Source organism: Aptenodytes patagonicus, chromosome 1 (assembly GCF_965638725.1).
Source record: "Aptenodytes patagonicus chromosome 1, bAptPat1.pri.cur, whole genome shotgun sequence".
In the NCBI taxonomy this organism is placed as follows: Eukaryota; Metazoa; Chordata; class Aves; order Sphenisciformes; family Spheniscidae; genus Aptenodytes; species Aptenodytes patagonicus.
Genome location: NC_134949.1, coordinates 80,738,956 through 80,759,382, shown reverse-complemented (window position 1 = coordinate 80,759,382; position 20,427 = coordinate 80,738,956). Strand labels below are relative to the sequence as shown.

The 20,427-nt window shown below is 39.3% G+C and overlaps 1 long non-coding RNA gene across 2 annotated transcripts in view; it reads right to left on the bottom strand.

Moving 5' to 3' along the window:
• The window catches only part of LOC143163288 (uncharacterized), a 104,022-nt gene that overhangs the window by 65,024 nt on the left and 18,571 nt on the right, over positions 1–20,427 (bottom strand). For both annotated transcript variants that reach the window (XR_012995875.1, XR_012995876.1), the window contains exon 3: positions 18,313–18,497. This is a non-coding gene — a long non-coding RNA (uncharacterized LOC143163288). The remainder of the gene's footprint in view (positions 1–18,312; positions 18,498–20,427) is intronic.

The following is a 20,427-nucleotide window of genomic DNA, read 5'->3' as shown; positions in this document are numbered from 1 at the left end:
CTTTGTAAGGTTCTATAATTTTCAGATAGGTCAGTTGTATAAACATGATTTTTACTAGAAAGTTTTTTTCCATTCTAGAATACTTTTATTGCCATTTCGTTTTCCTCAGTAATAACATGTGCAAAACAAATACTGCTCGTGACTCTAGGAACTGTTTTGGACATTGAGACCAGGACTGCAATCCACATCCATAACACACTGGACTGAAATCTCAGATCCTAAAGTATACGTTAACTTGATGACAATCAAAACTACTGCTTCTATCTCATTAGATAAAATGCAAACAGCCTTCTTGCACATTTCTCAATGCATTGCGGGCAGCAACAAACATTTAGGAATGGTATTTTATATTTCTATCAGTGTCACCTGAAACATCTGTGTGCTCAACAAACATTAACAAAGAGACCTTTCACAAGGTGGCAGTGTATTATGTGATAGTGAAAGGAAGGTACAGCGAGATAAGTGACCTACAGAGGCCGTGCAGGAAGGCTGTGGCACAGCTGAGAGCAGAGCCCTCACCGTCCTGGCCCAAGCCCTCTGCTTTAAGCATGAGGTCAGCTTCCCTGGTTGGAGAAGCATGTAGGAGGTGTGATAGAGAAGTCTTCTACCCCACCTTTTAGGACGAAAACTGTTTGAAATCTTACAAAGAGAAAACCATGTTCAACTGTTATCAGGTTTGGTTCCCTAAAACTTGACAAGCTGGTTGAGAATTAGGAACGTGTTTTAGAGTACCTGGACGGCACCTCATTGAAAGCTGGGGTACAGATTTCTAACTTCAAACAAAACTCAGTTTTACACAATTCTAAGCAGGCACAGGAATTACCTGAAAGCTTCTGCTGATTTTCAGTTGACTTCCAACTGAGAACATGCGATAACTGAAATTACCTAGCTTGCCATATCCTACCTATGAACATTTGAAAAGAATATGTTTCTTTGACCAAGGTCTACTAAGGGACAAAGATGAAGACAAGAATCCAAATTTAAAGCAACACTCAAGTGCTGGGAACCTATTTGTAAACATTGTGACAGCAAATATATCAGCATTAATTTATGATTAAAAAATTCAGGAAAAAGTAAGGTGAAAAGAAGGAAAAAAAAGACTTTGGGAAACACATAAAAGTCACCAAGTTTGCCTTACTCTAATTAAAGAATGGTCCTGGCTGGCATTTCCAGGCTCTGTAATGGCACTGGCATGTCTAATTTTGCTGTAAAATTGTGATTTTATTTTTGTTTCATGAAATTTACTGTCCTTGGTTAAAGGGTTGGTTTTTTTTTTTTTTTTTTTTTTTTTTTTTTTAAGAGATTCACCTTCTATTTATATGCAGATGAAAATGATCTAACTTGAGATGGATTAGTCTTATGAATAGGGCCCAGAGACATTAAAAAAGGGGGGTCTGTTTTGTGCAGAAAAACTAGTACACTCCATTTGCAGTTTAACAAAACACTAGGATCTTGTTGCAAGGTGTATAAAGCTAGATGTTCTTCTTTTAGTTCTAGGACTGCTTTCAGGTTATAAACATTATGAGCTGTTTTTTCTGAAAATTAATTGCTATGGATCCAGGCCAGCACGGTCAGGTGAAAAAGCAGCACAGGGCAAGACTGAGTAATGAGAATTTCAGTTAAGCCTCGAAACATATTAATAAAGGCAACATCTTAAAATATATGTACATACATACATAATGTATATATGTACGGTTTAGATAGTTCTGTATTTCTGGTAATAACTGTGGTTATTGCACAAAGAACAGTGATTTGTCCAAACAAAACCGTAAATAATTAAGGCCAGGATTTCAAAATCGGATCTGTGTGGGTGGATTTTTGCACCCCCGCGGATTCAATGGCAGGATCAAAGATTAGGAAAGATAGAAATACACTCAGAATCTGAATATTGCTGAAGTACAGCACCTGGCATTTCCAGTGCGGGGAAGGGTCTGTTTTCACTGCCACCCTCCCACCCGAATGCCTGACGAACAAACACTTTCAAAGCAGCAAACAATGATATTCTTGTCCCACCCTCCCCACAGGAGCCAATTCCTACCACATCCATTTCTTTGAGTTATGAGTTAGAGCTAAGGAAACAGAGCTGGCATTTTGAGTTTCACTTCTCCTTACTGTTCTAGTTAAAATAAGTTTAGCTTAAACCCCTCTTCCCAAGCTATATATCAAGCACTGATTCTTCTTTTTTTTTACTTTCTAAAAAATAAAGTGTTTGTTTTTATTTCAGCTGTTCTTAAAGTCATCAGAGAAAAATTACACCCATTACTAGGTGATAGCACGGAGCAGGAGCAGATCTGCAGGCTCCTGCTGAGGAAGTTGTTGACAGCTGTCACACAAGAAGTCACTTGATGCTGACAACTGGACACTTTTGGACAAAATTACTGAGAATACTGTCAGGTTCAAGCATCTGAACAGAGTAGCTCTATTTGCCCAAGTTGATCAAAGGACAGACACGGAGAGGTCACAGCGCTCTGTTATTACCCTGGTATCCTCCTGAGAACTTGTAACAGTCAGGTATTATGTGATTGCAGCACATCTATGAGCTTTTAACACTGGTCAACAGGAGACACTGCAGATACTGCCCTGTCCTCTACAAATCTTAGAGCTGCTGACTTGCTTTTTCTCTTCTAGAAATCTGAAAAAAAAAAAAAAAAAAAAAATCTGCTATTCTCTTTGACAAGTCTTGGTCACATTTTCCTTTTCCTCCTGCTCAGTACGTCCGGAAGGCAACGAGGGAAGTTTATGTCCAGCAGGCATTTATGTGGATGATGCTCAGTCCCTTTCAACTCAAACATGTCTGTCAAATACCCTAGCAGTAACGGGAAGAGAAACAGGCTATGAATGAAGGCTATACAGATGCAACTCAACCTCACTAAAAATGAGGTGGATTGGTTGCAGAAATGTAAAAGGTAATTGTGTCAGTGACTGCAGCTGTCCCTGGGGTTTTTTTGAGCGCATGTATATTGCCAGGGTGTCAAACACGTGTGTACATGTCATATAATTTTTTTGGCATTTTTGGTAAATTTGTGTTTCTCTTGATACAAGAGAATTTGTTACAGTTATATTTGGGAATGTTGACTTAAATCATCACCGGAATACAGCTCCCATTCATATGGGATAAAAGGGAAAATACTATGGCCAACATTATGGACCCCCAGTGGCCTTAATTTGTGGGAGAAATTCAAAGCTGATCAACGATTCAACTGACTTCCATGGAAACGGGATTTCAACACATGAATCAAAACCGCATGAGGGCCAAAAATGCCAAACAGATTATATTTTTCCACATTGCAATTCTCAAAATAAAAGGCAAATAGTTAAGCAGAATAGGAATAATAAATTCACAAGGGATTCGTTTTTCATCATCCACACTATCTTTGTTTTGTGTAGTGTATATCTACCTTGTATCTACACACCTACATTCTTGGAAGATTTCATTAAATGCCCTAAATATCAACACATTTTCATGGTTTTAATATCTTTAATAACTTAAAAGCCAAAAGCACCTATATGTGGAGAAGACACATCAGCATCAAGTTTAGTTCAGTGCCTCGCCACAGGCCACCTCAAGATCTGGACTTAAACTTTGCTGTTTTAGGGGAATGGCTAAATACATTTTTACTGCATTTCCTAGTGGAAACATTATCAATAGCATTCTCTGCTTCAGAATTACCACTTCTCTTCAATACCCACAAAAAATGTATGATTATTTCTCTGCAACACATTTGGAGTACATGATTTCTCTAAGCAAACAGGGCTCACTTTTATACTTTTCATAGAATCACAGAATCATTTAGGTTAGAAAAGACCCTTAAGATCATCAAGTCCAACCGTTAACCTAGCACTGCCAAGTCCACCACTAAACCATGTCCATAAGCACCACGTCTACATGTCCTTTAAATACCTCCAGGGATGGGGACTCAACCACTTCCCTGGGCAGCCTGTTCCAATGCTTGACAACCCTTTTGGTGAAGAAATTTTTCCTACTATCCAATCTAAACCTCCCCTGCTGCAACTTGAGGCCATTTCCTCTCGTCCTATCACTTGTTACTTGGGAGAAGAGACCGACACCCACCTCGCTACAACCTCCTTTCAGGTAGTTGTAGAGAGCGATGAGGTCTCCCCTCAGCCTCCTCTTCTCCAGGCTAAACAACCCCAGTTCCCTCAGCCGCTCCTCATAAGACTTGTTCTCCAGACCCTTCACCAGCTTTGTTGCCCTTCTCTGGACATGCTCCAGCACCTCAATGTCCTTCTTGTAGCGAGGGGCCCAAAACTGAACACAGTATTCGAGGTGCAGCCTCACCAGTGCCGAGTACAGGGGCACAATCACTTCCCTACTCCTGCTGGCCACACTAGTTCTGATACAGGCCAGGATGCCATTGGCCTTCTTGGCCGCCTGGGCACACTGCCGGCTCACGTTCAGCCAGCTGTCAACCAGCACCCCCAGGTCCTTTTCTGCCGGGCAGCTTTCCAGCCACTCTTCCCCAAGCCTGTAGCGTTGCATGGGGTTGTTGTGGCCGAAGTGCAGGACCCGGCACTTGGCCTTTGTTGAACCTCATACAGTTGGCCTCGGCCCATCGATCCAGCCTGTCCAGATCCCTCTGTAGGGATCCTACCCTTGAGCAGATCAATGCTCCCGTCCAACTTGGTGTCGTCCGCAAACTTAGTGAGGGTGCACTCGATGCCCTCGTCCAGATCATTGATAAAGATATTAAACAGAACTGGCCCCAGTATTGAGCCCTGGGGAACACCACTTGTGACTGGCCACCAACTGCATTTAACTCCATTCACCACAACTCTCTGGGCCCGGCCGTCCAGCCAGTTTTTTACCCAGTGCAGAGTACACCCGTCCAAGCCACGAGCAGCCAGCTTCTCTAGGAGAATGCTGTGGAAAACAGTGTCAAAGGCTTTACTAAAGTCTAGGTAGACAACATCCACAGCCTTTCCCTCATCCACTAAGCGGGTCACCTTGTCACAGAAGGAGATCAGGTTAGTCAAGCAGGACCTGCCTTTCATAAATCCATGCTGACTGGGCCTGATCACCTGGTTGTTCTGTACGTGCTGCATGATGATACTCAAGATGATCTGCTCCGTCACCTTCCCCGGCACCCAGGTCAGACTGACAGGCCTGCAGTTCCCCAGAGCCTCCTTCCAGCCCTTCTTGTAGATGGGCATCACATTTGCTAACCTCCAGCCAACTGGGACCTCCCCGGTTAGCCAGGACTGCTGATAAAGGATGGAACGTGGCTTGGCGAGCACTTCTGCCAGCTCCCTCAGTACCCTTGGGTGGATCCCATCCGGCCCCATAGACTTGTATGTGCCTAAGTGGTGTAGCAGGTCGCTAACCATTTCCCTGTGGATTATGGGGGCTTCATTCTGCTCCCTGTCTTCCAGCTGAGGGGGCTGGGTACCCAGAAAACAACTGGTCTTACTATTAAAGACTGAGGCAAAGAAGGCATGAAGTACCTCAGCCTTTTCCTCATCCTTTGTCACTACGTTTCCCCCCGCATCCAATAAAGGATGGACATTCTCCTTAGCTCTCCTTTTGTTGCTAATGTATATATAGAAACACTTTTTATTGTTTTTTTACAGCAGTAGCCAGATTAAGTTCTAGCTGGGCTTTGGCCCTTCTAATTTTCTCCCTGCATAACCTCACAACATCCTTGTAGTCCTCCTGAGTTGCCTGACCCTTCTTCCAAAGGTCATAAACTCTCCCTTTTTCCCTGAGCTCCAGCCAAAGCTCTCTGTTCAGCCAGGCCAGTCTTCCTCTCTGCTGATTCGTCTTTCGGCACATGGGGACGGCCTGCTCCTCTGCCTTTAAGATTTCCTTCTTGAAGAATGTCCAGCCCTCCTGGACTCCTTTGCCCTTCACGACTGCCTCCCGAGGGACTCTGTCAACCAGTCTCCTAAAGAGGCCAAAGTCTGCCCTCCGGAAGTCCAAGGTAGCAGCTCTGCTGATCCCCTCCTTACTTCTCCAAGAATCCAAAACTCTATCATTTTGTGATCACTATGCCCAAGACGGCCTCCAACCATCACATTTTGTCTTAGTAGTAACTGAGGCTCTTGCAACAAATACTTGCAGTAATATTTAACATTGGCAGTGACAAAGCTATATAAGAATTAGGTTATTTCATAATTTTCAGTATTTCAGCAAAGGAGGTTTTACAGTCCTCTTTCAGTTTACATCATTCCTCATAATAAAACCAAATCTGCAAATATCCAGTTCAGCTCCAAGGATACAGAACAGCATGTGGTATTCTGCATTATACCAAAACTGCTTAATTTATTAACATCTTACTGTCTAGGAAGAACTTTTTCAGATCACATAACTTGGAGAAATTTTAAAACCTCTATAAAGATTGTGTAGTGTTAAGGACATGACATAGCTCAGATTTTAAATATATGAAAATAAAAAAAGAATTAATTCAATAGCTTTAACTGTAATTAGTGGGAGTCCTTCCATTCCATTCAATGAAAATTTTATCTGGCACATAGCTGGTGGTTTGTTCATTTGTTTTTTCTTGCAAATATCTTTATTAGTTGGTCAGATCTTTAAGATGGTTGAATATTTTTCCATTAACTTTTCAGTTTTATGCCCAATTTTCTTTTCAAATAAACCACATGTACTGCAGATATATAATGAAACCTAGCAGAATACTTCAGAACTGTGTATTTGTTCTGCTACGGTTTATTTATTCTTTCTACATATTCCTGGGTTTAAGAAACCTTCAAAGCACTACCCAAAATAAAACAGCAATGTTACATGTGACTTTTTAACTCAAGGAATCAGGGTTTCCTAAAGATAGCTTCTAATGGAAGTCAAGGTTTGTTTTGGTTTTTTTTTTTTACACCACCTTTACTGATGCAATTATATTTAATCACTGTTAACAGTCAAGATTTTTAGCAGCTACATGAAGTATACTGTAAGCTTAATAGCCATATCTTTCTCAGACTTTTAAACCCCGTTTTTCTTTTCTATTGGAGCACAGAGCTAGGGGATTGGAAACTTCCAGTGATTCTTTTGTAGACTGAAGTGGTTTAACTATGTCTACTCATATAAGAAGACAACTCTTAATTCTCATCGGTCAAGAAAGAGAACAAACAAAAACGACATTACCTTTCTACCTTAACCAGAAGCACATATTCTCAGAAAGGAAACAGGACAGAAAACATTAGCTGCTGTACCAAAAATACACAGGCATAAAATAAAATCATTCAGGAAATTTGAGACCCAAATCTCTTCCAAGTTTTATGAAAAAGAAAGCCCATGCATTTAGACCTAAACTGGATGAATCCATCACTTCACTTGATACCCCAAAGAAAATGTGGCACATAGTATATTAAGTTAATAAAAAACAAACAAATGTACAGCTAATAAGTCTGAAAATTCAAACCTTAAGTTCCTCATTATAAAAGCCACAAGTGACTTTCTAAGCAGAACTACCCAAACCACTATGCTGTGTCCCTTGGGACAATCAGTTTTCCTTCTCATCTTCTTTGCTGCTTTTGTACTGATGTATAAAAGTTTAGTTGTCTGGGGCCCAACCATTTTCAGGCAGCTTTGAGCAGTCACCAGTCTAGTGATGAGATGATCATATGTGATGAAAGGACAAGGTTAACTCACAATTTTTGAGTTAGTGTTTCATGTACCACATGATGAATAACAACATGAGAGGCCCCTATTATTCTAAAATATAATTGGTTTTTCTTTAGAGAACCACGTACAGAAACACAAAAAATGGGGGTAACATTCAGGTCATGCTCAGAGAGATTAACTTCCTGGTGCCTCTTTCAAACATTATCTTCCTACTTGTCCTCCTCTCTCTGAACTGCAGACAGGTCACCACAACTTTCCTTTTGACAGCTGTTGTGCTTTTCACGCAAACATTGGGTGACTAACTAGAGGTTGCTAACCCAAAGACACCTAAAGGTTGGCCTTCACCGCCAGCCCACTTGGACCAGTTTGATTTCATATTCCTTCACACATGTTGAACTCCAGAACAGCCTCTTGTTTCCTGTTCTGCTGAAACAGAACTTGCTTTTACCTTGCCGAAGCCTTGCCGTACTGCCTGTTGGTTTCCTTCTGCCTCCTCTATCTCTGGCTGAGGACAGGAGAGCCCACAAGGTGTCAGCCAGACACACACTGCACAGTCCCGCTGCTCACTACTGAATTATACTCTTGTGACTCCATTCCTACCAGCCCCTAATGTTACTTTGCTTTCACACATTGCTCACAGCCTTCATTTCACCACTGTCATGGATGGCTGCCTCCCCACAACTCGGTCGCACTCGTCCTGCCCTCTGCTTCCCAGCGGTGCCTTGCTGTGACTCCCTGCAGCAGTGCTGCTGGCTGGCTCCACGTCCCCACCGCCATCCGAGTGGCTGCTGATCCACGAGTGTAGTGCAAGTACAGTTGTTGCAATCAGTAGCTGAAAACTGTGTGGCGACCACTTTCTGCAGTGGAAACTGCATGCTACAAGATGTTGAATTTGCTTAAGCCTTGCTGTAGATTTCCTACCTTGGAAATTTCTCCATAACTTTAAGTACAGCTGCTTTTTCACAAGAGAGGCTGCATCCGCGCTCCTTCCAGTATGTGTTCAGAGGAGCGTACCAGCACACTACCACAGCGGCATCCTTCATGAGCCTGTCTCTGCCCTGTTTCCTGGATTCGTTTTAAGCATAGCTTATGTATTGCAAGAGCGGCCATTGTTTTGCTCCTTTCCCTGGACAGTTCAGCTGCTCTTGTTCTTTGATTCATTCCTTTAGGGTTAGATGTCTTTCTCAGCAATTCCTCCTACAAACTGGAATCACATGTCCCACAAATGATCCTGTCTCTAATTAGGAGATCTTTTATGTCTCTAAAGTACATGTGCATGCCAGAATTCTCAGCAACACAATGCAAGCATCTATCCTCTTCCCTGCTTCTTGCTTTTGGGATTTAAAGAAAAGTATCCCTCTGATACCTTGTGTATATTTTCCTCAAATATTTTCCTCAGCTGTTCCAGAGTTTTTGTATTCATTCCTGGCAATTTTATTTCACTCCTTCATTTTGTCCTGTGAAGATGTAAAAAAAGCTGTATCTTCACTTTGTCATTTTTATTCCCTTTGTCAGGTTCATATACAGACACAATTCTTCCACATACGCATGAAACCTTCTTGGCCTGGAAGTTTTGCATCCCTAGTGGTCTGGTTCCTTGCAGGGGATTAATTTGCCCATTTCTAGGTGCTGTTAATCAGGTTTTTTTCTCTCTGTGGGTCTCTCTCACACTGCCTGATGCTAACGATGTTCCCATGCACAGTATGCTAGGTAAATAACATGAGGGCTCCATGTTTTTGCAGCCAACTTTAATACGGGTATTTGGAGAGCTTTACTACATATAATACGTGGATATTTCAGCCAGGTGCAATGAGAATAAAATATCCAGTTTTTCAAACTGGCAAACTAAGCTCCTCTTGTTCCAGTTGGGTTGCCACAGCCACAACGACAGGAGGTTGTTCTGACAAGCTTGGCAGACACCTCCAAATCTTCTGAAGTACTCTCCCTCACTTCCCTCCTGCTTAAGTATTAGTTTCTTTTCCTAGACTTCTAACGACCATGTTTAAGAAAACTACAACATTCCCTAATGGAGAGTTTCCTAAGAAGTAGTGACGGTGTCAGTCAGTCCCAATTGCAGATAAACATTCTTGCTTGAAAATTTCTGGAAGCATTGCTTGAAGCTAACAAATCACCTAGTAGAATGATTTTTCTCTTCTGCAGCACAGCTTCTCCACTCTGTAGCAGACACAACCTGCCTCACCATTAATTCACACCTCTAAGAGCTTCTCAGCTCTGTAAGCTGAAGGGAAATTATGTTTTAATCAAGTACATAAACTCTGAAAAATAGTCAGATGCTCAGCTCTGGGAAGATGCTAAAATCCATGAGAAAAGAGCTCCCCTTCAGTCCCTCCTGCTGGGCTGAGTTGCTTTGCAGGTGCAGAGCGCCTCGCTGCCTCGGGTTGAGAAGCTCCACTGAGTCACCACCAAGGGTGCTCCCACCTGAGGCACGGCATCAAAGTGCTCTCCAACCATCCACCCTCGTTTCATAGGTGGAGGTGGCCATTAATATTCACATGACAACCACCACTTCAAAATGGGTCACAGACAACCACGCCCGGCAGGACTGACACTGTAAAAGAGACACAGCATCCTTAGGTCAAGTACACAAGCCAAACAATGCTACACCTCGAAGAAGTAAAAACATTGTTTAAAGTACTTTAGGAAAGTAAGTGAAAATACTGCAAACAAAGATGCAAGAATTGAAATAGTTTTGTGAGGTTACCATATGCTTTATTCGACTTAGAGAAATATCATCAAGCCACACCACCAAACAACACCTCACATCCAACGGCTCTTCTCTTGGGAGAGCAAAGGTGCTGGAATTCAATTCTCCGGTTCCTCTCTTGGAAGCATAAGTGACAGCGAATTTTAAGGGCTAAGATCAGGGATTGGTGCAGGTCTTTCTTTTTGCAAATGCGATTTTAAGGCTCAATGTAATTGTTGCTAAAAATAAGGTAACAGAAGGGTTCTGGTCTTGCACTATAATGAACTGCAGGCTCAATTGTTTGAAGAAGTAAAATTGCATTGATGAGACCGGATCAAAGACAAATGAAAAATCAGGTATCTCCTCTTGAGGGTAAAAATTTTAGGAGGATCATGCTTGAAAAATCAAGCAGTCCTTACTGTGGTTTGAAGGCAGAGAGGTCTTGTAGTCAGATTTACTTTATTATCAAAACAACAACAAAAAAAAGAAGCAGGCACATGAAAACACCAGTGTCAGAAAACGCTCAAAGAAAACCAAAAGTAGCAGTTCCTATAACCAAGTGGAACCTGTGACCAATCTTGCTTTGTTTTAGAAACTACCTGCAACACAGACAACAGAACGGCATTAGTAACAGCTACAACTGTCTACCATCCCCAAGCAGTAAACCTCCTGCAAAACTTCAGAGGCACCACCATTTTTAATTCCTTGCCAACATATACACTTGTCATGATTGTTGGGATGCCAACCACTTCATGATGGAATCCAAACAGCAAGAATTTTTAATCCAAGGAATACTCAGAGCAACTTACGTCAGTCCCAGCGCTTCATTCCAGAGTCTGAGAATAATATATCGCACAGCTGTTACAATTAAATCTAATACACACTTAAAATTATTTATTCTTTTATGCTTTTATTTATAAATAATTGTTTATTGTGGCCAGTTTACTAAATCTGAATTTTGAGGACACACAATTTCATTGTCTATTAATACTCAAGAGAACTGAAATTAAAGAAAAAAGGCAGAAAGGCCAGATAATTGTTTGAACCCAGGTTGTACAAAAGCAGTTTTATAGATATACCTTCTGATTATGTCAACCATCTCAGTAGCCCTAGACTCACTCATGATTTGTGGAGCTCTTCCACAGAGAGCTGAGTGGTCAAATGGCATTGATTAATTTCATTTCTAGCTGCTAAACCATATCTAAAATTGGGAAAAGGCCACGTTGCACTTTCTTTATACTATTATCCTGTAATCAGTATTTGTAGTCAGAGCAGTAGTGCTGCATGAACCTATGAATTTAAAGCAGTCTGTGTGCCTGTGACCACAGCAGTTCCACATTTACATTAGAAATAACATGCCCTTAAATGTACTTTTCACCAACAGCATGCACTCTGGAGCCGTCATATAGCAGAAGCAGTTCTCTCCCATAAAAAAAAAAATCATTAAAAAAAAAACACCCAACAAAATATAAGAATCATATCCTGTATATCACATGTTTAGATTTAATCAAAGACTACTAGATATCACCTCTAAAAGGGCTCCAGTATCTTCAACATACCGCCTTCTCCTATTCAGCTATCAATCTCAAGAATTGCTACAGTCCCGATAGGCAGCACATCATGCTGGAACTTATCTAAAGTCTTCAAAAACATGAGACAAGAGAGATAATGACCTAAAAACTGGTAGGGTTTTACCCACCATCTAAACCTGGTTTCTTAAAAGCATACCCAAAATGTCCCTCCTCTCAGGCCACCTGAAGAGAGATATTCTTCTTCAATCAAGGGCCAACGTAAAGGAAAAATTAAAGACTAGCCTCTAAGCAGTTATTATGGGCCAGACTGTCAGAAGCAAGTATCAGTGCTAGGCACCGACTGGTAAATGAGAGCAAAGATAAGGTTCCTAATCAAACGTCTCTGTGGCTGCGTTACAGGCTGTCTGGATGCTACAGCCACACTGACCAGCCTGTGGGCTGCTCTGGTAGTGCCAAGGGACTATCTGAGAGCACTATTTTAGACCTCTAGGAAGCAATGAAATTCAATGGTGAGTTTTAAATCAGCTTTAATAGTTCACCTGATCTGTGTTCTGCAGCAGTAATACCAAAGTTGGGATCTGGTTTCATACCTGTTACTTGTTCACAGAAAAGAAAACTTGCCGTATTACTGAGCATGCCTATAAACTACTGGGGCATGGGTGGAGAAAACCTTGGGAGCCATAAGAATCATCAGATGAGAGAATAAACTGTTAATGAGAGTTGTGCATGCAACTGGATGTACCTGAGGTCAATCTAGCACTAATGAAATACTGTATCTCAGGTACACCAAGACAGAGTAGAAGTCACTTTGAGATACAAGACAGCATAACCTACAGCATGTCAAACAACCTAACAGAGGAATTCCTCACCACAGAGCTAAGTCCAGAATGATTGTATTTAAAATTGTGGTTACTTCTTAGGGGAGAAGACAGCAGGCACCTTTAAGATCCATTTATTGATTCTCTGAGGTGCATTTAATTTACTAAAAAAGGCATACTTCTCAAATCCATTTCCCTGAAAGTATCAAAACCACACAGAAGCCCAAAGACTGAGTAATGTAATGTCCAATACAATAAAAAGACAGAATTGTATTAACAGATATGTCTGTCACTGATGAACTGCAGTGTCATACTAACATTTCAAATGAGAACACTGGCACCTTTTTCACATCCCCTCTCTACCCGGATTTTGACCACTCTCTGTAAAGACATAAAGACACTAACTCACATGCATGAAAAACTATGATGTTAACAAATTATGATACTTCCTAAAAAGAGACAACTGACTTCCAGTTTTTATCAGCTGTTTTAGCAGAGACAATTTAAAAAATAAAAAAAATTTGCAACAGGAGTCAATCTGCCATCCTGCTATTTCAAGACCTGCTCCAACAGGAATAAGCTGAAATACCAATATGTCTAATTTAGAAATAATACAGATGTCCATGATGAAAGAGCCTTAGGTCCCAAAACACAAGAATGACTCTATGCTTCAGATTTACAAACCTCTGCTTCCACCAGTTGGTTGAGGATGCTTTGCCGTCAATTGCATACACAGGTACAAAACATTATTAGCAATCACCTAAGTAATTTGATCTCCAGTGTGGCATCTGTCAGGAATAGCCACATGTTGCTAATGCTCTTCTGAACTGTAGTGATTAGGCTGCTGGTGTAAATAAAAATACAAAGCTTCAACACCAAGTCTCTTCAAAATTCAGCACTAAATAATGGATCTGGAGTATATGATGACGACTTAATTTTATTTCCTTCAATGTCAACATTTTTAGTAAAACCTCACTGATAAGGTTTAATTTTGATTTTCTGCTTGTATATATTTAATAGTTTTTAATAACTAGGCCATTCTTATTTCTGACAGCGAAATGAAGAAACTTTTTATTAGAAATAGTAATTCCTGATGCATTTTGCAAAGCAGGAACACAGAAGACACTTATGCATGTGACAGAGGTGTCCTGAATTCTCCTGTTAAAAGCAGCACACCTCTTCCCAGTCAATTTAACAGGCACTGACTTCAGTCCCAAGCAATATGGGTGTGTGGGTGATCCCCTGTGACTTCAACCTGCTGGATGTTGGGTGCTCAGGAGCAGGCACTCGCCATACCTGATGAACAGGATATATGCACTTACAGAAACAACCCTTCCATCCAGAGCAGGTTTTTAAAGTAGGTGGGAAAAATCACCTATCTCACTTCATCACCTGTAGAGAAATTATGCTCCTAGTGCTTTAAAGTAGGAACCATCAACCCACTTGATGTCTGTTTGTCTCAGACTTTGCTTTAGCTGGTATGCAGCTTCCAATGATGAGAATTCACATATGCTCATCACTGTTTGTTTAAAAATTCAGTTTCATTGATTACTAATATAAGCAAGTTATTGGAAGTACTCAAATAATATTATCAGACTATGAAAATATTTGGTAACCTGTTTGGTAATTTGTAAAAATATAGTATGTATGGAAAATAAAGAATATGACTTATACCAAAATAATAGAAAGAATATGACTTACCCAAAATGCTCTAAAGTAACGTTACCGCCTTTCTACCTTTCTCCTGGTTAGCCAGGGAATTTAATTACCTTCTTACACTATTCCTTGCAAGCTCCTTTTGTTCCTTGAACCTTCAAAATAGAATTTCTTTTTTCAATGTTAGCTAGAGCTGAGCCACTTTTTCTTACAGGACCTCTTGCACAGGAATTATGTACAAAGAAAAAGAGCTACATAGTGAAAACCACTGCCATATTTATTTAAGGCTGTAGACATTTTTCAGAACCTATCAGAAAAAAGTTTGAATTATAAGGAACATATATTCATCTCACAATCACTTTTCAGCTGGAGATTCAATCAGCCAACTGAGTGTACAAACAATTATTTATATGTAGAAGACTTAAGAGAAAAAGGTTGCAGTTAAAGCATAAAGTCCTCAAAATTTAGAAAATGCCAAAGGTTAAGACTGCCCTCTTCTCAGAAAAAGCTAACTGTTTTGACTGAAATTGCCCTATCACAGTAAGTCTGAATAATACGCTCAGCACTGAAAGTTCATCCCAAATATTTTAAGTCTGGCAATGTTCTAAGGAACTGAAAACAATGCAAATATGAGGCAAACAGCTTCTCCTACAATTAACTTTCCCTGCTTTACTACTATCACTTTAGTTGGATGGAGACAGTCAATACCTTTCCAATGAATTAACTAACTATAGAGGATGTGTCTTAATCTTTGTTACATACTGTATTTCTATTCCAGCACATTCCTTCTCTGAAAAAAACAGGATTATCAGTCATTTTCCGTGGACTGGAAAGAAATCCAGACTTGAAAGGCTTGCAAGAGCAATTTAATATTGGAGCAACTGCACTGTCCATTTTCTGTACTCATTTCTCACCAGCCAAGTTAAGATCTCCTGTGCACAAGGGAATCTGCTTTTCACAGGTGGGTCTAAAACTTTTGGTAAGAAAAGTCCAAATTATTCAATTTCTTGTGGAATTACAAAGAAAACTGCAGCTGAGAAAAAAACACAACCAAACATCTTTCTTCATCTGAACACATGTAAATTAACTTTCAAGAAATGTAACAAGCACTGGGTCAGCCCTTCCCCTCTGCTGGTATCAGGATTTGAGAACACCATGCTCCCTGGGCCAGAAACTGAGAAATTAGAAATAAGCAAACTTAATTTGAATCTGTGTTTGCATCTGTTTTCAAACTGCCTCATTTCTCACTTTGCAACAGGTGAGACAAGTACAGATTTACTGATTTCTATTTCTATCTGGAGCAATGCAGCATCAACAGTGTTGCTGACAGAGTCAGCTGCACCTATCCAGGACATGGGAAGCATGGGAGAACAGTTTCTCCTCCCCCTGAAAGTATCCAGAGCAAGCACATTTGAAGGAACACTTATTGGGCATTAAAAGACTTTTGAGGTATGTTCCAAAAAAATTCTCCTATGAATACATAAGAGAGAACCAACAGAATGAGAAAATAATAAGAGTACTGAATGTTAGTTAGCCCAAGACACAAGTTAGTGTTAGTTTTTAGAAAAGAAACCATATTATTACTGAGAAAATTGTGAAACAAAATAGCAGTAAAAAGAAATAAAGTGTTACTCTGCTACTCAACAGGTTAGTATTTGTTGTACAGATTGCAGATGTTCTGCCTGCAAATGAATTTCAATTAACTATTTGTGACAATATAATTGGGCATTACCTGGTTTTATTGTTAGCTGAGTTTCTTCCTCAAAAAATGAACTTCAACCTGTAGAGACTTTCACCTTAACAAGACTCCATACATTAGAGTTCTTGGAATAGACCACTTCCTTAAAAGTACATGAGCATCAAGTTTTAGAAGATTTTAATTTAGTCTCTGATCTTGCAATTTATTCTGAGGTCTAGTCCTAAAGAGATATATGTATTACTAGACTTATGTACATCAGAGGTAGCAATAATAACAACTCACTATTTTCTTAATAAGAACAATAACCTCTTGACCAGACTGATTTTTCCCCTCTCCATTTTTTATAAGAAGGTTCTTATGGTGAGCTATTTATGTTTTAAATTCAGTGTAAAATATACGAACACCCAAATCTCAGCTTTTGAACACCACTGGCACGTAATTCAAGACATAAACCAAGATAAAAATCAGCAAACTGGTAACATTTCATTGATGGAAGTCATTACTCAATATAATTATTTTAAGGCCTTGAAAGTCATAACCCCCAGTACCTTTCCAGTAGATACGCACAGCCCCAAAAAAACGTCCCTAGTTGTTGCAGAGATAAATGGGCTTCATAGCCAACAAATACACGCTATTTTGGACCAAGCTGTGAGAGGAATCAAATCATAGACTCAAAGGGCCCTTAGAGAAACTGTGCTGCTGGCAATCTCTTTCTTACATGCCAGTGACCCTCCAGCACTGATATTTCAGCTGATCTCAACTGTCTCAGAACTGACACAAAAAGATGCGCAACCCCTTAAGTTAAAAGGTCTATCACATATAGGGCTTTGTCCTCAAACACAGTAAATCCAAAACACTTTATATATTTATACACATGTATGCATGAACACACATATATTCACCCACATATATGTTTCCTATGCAAAACAAAGTAATATCATCCTATGCCAGGATTCCTGTTCAGCTTTATCATGTTCTTGATTGAATCCATAGTTGGACCACGCAGGCTATAGATCAGTGCAGTGGATTCATCAGCAAAAGGGTAATTTATACTAGCCATTTCTAGAAATAAGACACTGATGTAATGGTTATGTATGTCTTCACAAGTTTTCATTAATATCGCTGGTGGTCTGGGGAGTGCACAGAATGTGGTACCACGGTATAGCTATCATTTTTATCTACAGCATTTGGAATGATAACAAAAAAAAAAGTATACGTGCTTTTCCTTTATTGCAGATATACAGACAATAGGAGGATAGGGGATAACCAGATTTAAAAAAAAAAAAATCTGCACGCTGTTGATTCTCCCACACTTATTACTGACTGCTATGTTTTCTACCACAAACATTCTCTTTGATGTTAACAAGAGATACAAAGGCTGCAAGAATGCTTATGCCCACTACTGTCTTAATTATAAACTTGTCTGACTATAAACAAATGAAAAATAAATTGTTTGTATGCCCTGGCCAAATTCCTAAGGCTATTATATGAGCATTCCATTATTTGTCATAAAAAGCATTTTATATTGCCATGAATGTAAACACCTGCAATATCAAGAACTGTGCCCAATACACACATAGACAACAAGGTCTTTGGCATGAATTTTAGTTATATATATATGACCTGAAACAGAAGCAGGAGAAAGATTCAAGTACACGAGAAAGTACTGATACCCCTGGGAAAGTGCTCTTTATATGAAATACTATTACGGTCACAGACAAAGTATCCTGATGACACCCCAACCACCTGTACTAAATTGATACAGCACTAAGGAAATAAACTGGAAGAATTTAATTCACCAAATGTAAGACAATGGATACCACTACTGAATACAAAACAAAAACACTAACAACAATGCAACAACATTAACTGTATACAGTGCAAATATTTCAGCTATTTCTCAGAAGCTAAGCAAGCTAAAATATATTGTACTACTCAGCAATTCATACTTTCCATACTCACACTAAAAATTATTTTTCATAAATAAACATTTCTGTACTTTGGCATATATTAACAAAAAAATAAAGAAAACATAATACATTATTTCATTTTTGAATAGCAAACAACTTCTTCAAATATATATATATATTTAATCTTGGTAGTAAATTTGGGCTTGTCGTCGTTTCTGTTTTCATTATTTTAACAAGTATTGCATTGAAATTTTCTTACATGGAATTGCTCCTATAGACATTTCAGCATAGAGGTCAATGCACAGAGTATCTTCTTCTCTGCCCTAGAATTATACCTTCACACTTCATATCAGCTTCTGTTTTACAACTAAGTTGTTTGTTCTTTTTTTTTAATCTTACCCCAAGTTTCAGAAGAACCTTCTAGGAGTCCTGCAGACAATGTGACAGAAGACTTCTATTCAGCTACTTTCATCCTGTGTTTTGAATGATGGCTCAGATAAGGAAGAACTTTTTCAGTGTTAAACTGTAATTCTTCTGCTGTAAATTTCACCCCCTTACAGGGAGACTATATCCAGGCTGATACACTGAAAAAATAATTTAAAAAAGAGAAAAATCTTTCACCATGCATAAAACATGTAAATATTTATCAACTGAAACAGCAAATGTCTGTAAGGGTTCTCTTTTTTCTGCTTTTGTAACTCTTGGGCAGGATCATCAGTATTAGCCGTAAAAGAAAGGATGCCTGAACACTGCATTTAGCTCTCAGACATACGAAGAGGTATGTACAGAAGTGCGAGTCTTTTTAAAAAAAAAAACAAAAAAAACCCCAAAGTTTTACAGACATTTTTAGTGCACACATTTTAACTTTGCGAGGGCAGCAATTCTCAAACAATTACCCATACAACGATTTTATTCTTTTTGTGTCCTTTTTATCAACACGCTGCTAGATACTTCTCTATCTTAATCCATTAGCTTCGTGATTGCACTGCATGGAACAACACTCTTTGTCAGGAGACTGTACTGTACCATGAGGAGAAAGCAACAGATCGAGCAGTGTGCACATATACTTCCAACTGCTCCCTATACAGTGAGACAAACTGTAAAAGAAAAGAAGTTATCTGCATTGTAAAGCAGGACAGCAGTATTGTTTTGAACTGTATGCCGCACGCATTTCAGCGATGTGAAAAGGACAGACACCTGCTTTTTGACTTACAAGTCACGTAGTCTGTAAAATAACAGAGTAAACCTGATCTGATGAATTGTTCAGTATAGGAGTAACAGAACTGTTTCTCAAACATCTTGCGGATTATTTATTACAGAGGTTTTCTACTATGAAGAGTAACCATGTTACCGACAGTGGCAGTACCTCACTTTGTAACTGTACAGCCTGTAAATTCACACTGGAGATTTCCTAAGGACACTGCATAGTGTTCAGGAAGCCAGAGATGCAATCAACATCACAAGCTTAAATCTAAGATAAAACTAATTAATGGATGAAGAATTATCACGCTTTTTAACTAGAGAAGGGCCTCCTCCACAAAGCTCATCTCTCAGTAAAAATCCATTCTACAGTTTGCGAGAGGAGCTAAGCCTGGTGTGCTGCGAGAGACTCATCCCCATCTGCAGTGTGTATGTGGAAAATAGTCATCTCAGATGATTCAAACCTTGCGGAGACAGGAATTCCTGTTGCCCTGCTCAGACAGATGCTTGTGGACAACTCAAAGACTCCTTGAGGGATATGTGAGTATCTTGACAATTTAATCTTTAGTGGTTATCACAGTGCAAGATTTACCTTTAAAAACGCTTTTCCTGGACAGGTTAAATATGTAATAAACCCCCACATATATTTAATAAAATTAAAAGTATTTTAATATTTATATTTAATAACATTAAATATATGAAATATTAAATTTAACTGTACCCATGTAGAATACACAAACATACAACTTTCTATAGAAACATGTATGCTGTTGTAGTCAGCAAGCAATTTATATAGTGTTAGGGTGATTAATTTCAATCCATATTTCTAAGTGTGTCTTAGACCATTAATGTATACTTTAATTACTGTGAAAAGCAGATGAGCACATAATAGCAGCTATAATTTTAGAACTTTACAGACATGGTTCACTATTTGAAAAAACCCTTCTTAGATGAACATTTGCTTTACAAAAGCAACAGACTCTTGATCTTATCAATGTTGCTTCATTTTAAAATCAAATCACAAATTTCATTACCTTGAGTATTGTTCTTAAAGCCTTTGCTCCTGCAGTTATGCAATTACAAGACACAATAATTTTTAAGACTAAGTATATCTCTAACCCTCGTGTTTTATGCTTAAAATGCGTATCTCAGCAGCTCAAAAACCACCCAGCAAAGTAAAAGAAACTCTACAGCATTTTAACATCTTATAGCATTTAAACTATGTCATGATTTTCAAATCCAGGCTAATATTTTTCTAAATTAATACCTGAAATCAGTAATGCCTTGCTGTGAAAGCCAAGGCCAGGCCAGCCA